Source organism: Arachis hypogaea, unplaced genomic scaffold (assembly GCF_003086295.3).
Source record: "Arachis hypogaea cultivar Tifrunner unplaced genomic scaffold, arahy.Tifrunner.gnm2.J5K5 arahy.Tifrunner.gnm2.scaffold_26, whole genome shotgun sequence".
NCBI classification, from domain to species: domain Eukaryota; kingdom Viridiplantae; phylum Streptophyta; class Magnoliopsida; order Fabales; family Fabaceae; genus Arachis; species Arachis hypogaea.
In genome coordinates this window covers 786,879-787,768 of record NW_027255453.1, presented here as the reverse complement: position 1 = coordinate 787,768, position 890 = coordinate 786,879, and positions in this window count along the sequence as shown.

Below are 890 nucleotides of genomic sequence, written 5' to 3'. Positions count from 1 at the left end.
CCTTTACATTTCAAGCCATTTACATTTCTTGCATCTTACGATTCTGCCATTTACATTTCTTGCACTCTAAGTTTCTGCATTTAATTTCTTGTTTCTTAAGATTCAGCACTTTAATTTCTGTTCTCTTTAAATTCATGCCAATTTCCATTCCTTTACTTTCAATGCAATTTAAATTCTGCAATTCACCAATCAATCAACCAAATCTTGATTCGCTTGACTACATCAACCACTAAACTAAAATTGCTCAATCCTTCAATCCTGTGGATCGACCTCACACCCGTGAGTTTTTATTACTTGATGCGACCCGGTGCACTTGCCGGTTAGATTGGTGCTATTTGGGAGAAATTCATTTTTCCTCCGAAATATACTCATCATATATTTTTAAAATTAATTTATTCTATATTTGTGAAAAAATAGCCTTATCTAGTGATTAAAAAAATAAAAAATGTTCTTGAAAATAATTTAGGATTTGAAAAGATAAAATTTTTATTTTTATGAATTTTTAAATTTAAAATTAAATTTTTTACTGAAAATTAAAAAATAAAATATAGTCCAACAATATTAGGAAGACAAAAAAATGAAAACTTTTTATTTTTAAATTTTGAAACTAAAAAATAATATTTTTACCAAAAAGTTGAAAAATAAAGATTTTCAAAAATATCCAATAAACATAAATTTAAAAATTTTAAATTCTTAAAATTAATTTATTCAATATATATGTGAAAAAAACATTATCTGGTGAATAAAAAATTTAAAAAGTTTAAATTTTAAAATTAATTTATTCTGTATTTGTGAAAAAATAGCATTATCAGGTGAATAAAAAAATAAAAAAATGTTCTTGAAAATAAATTTAGGACTTGAAAAGGAAAAATTTTTCATTTTTATGAATT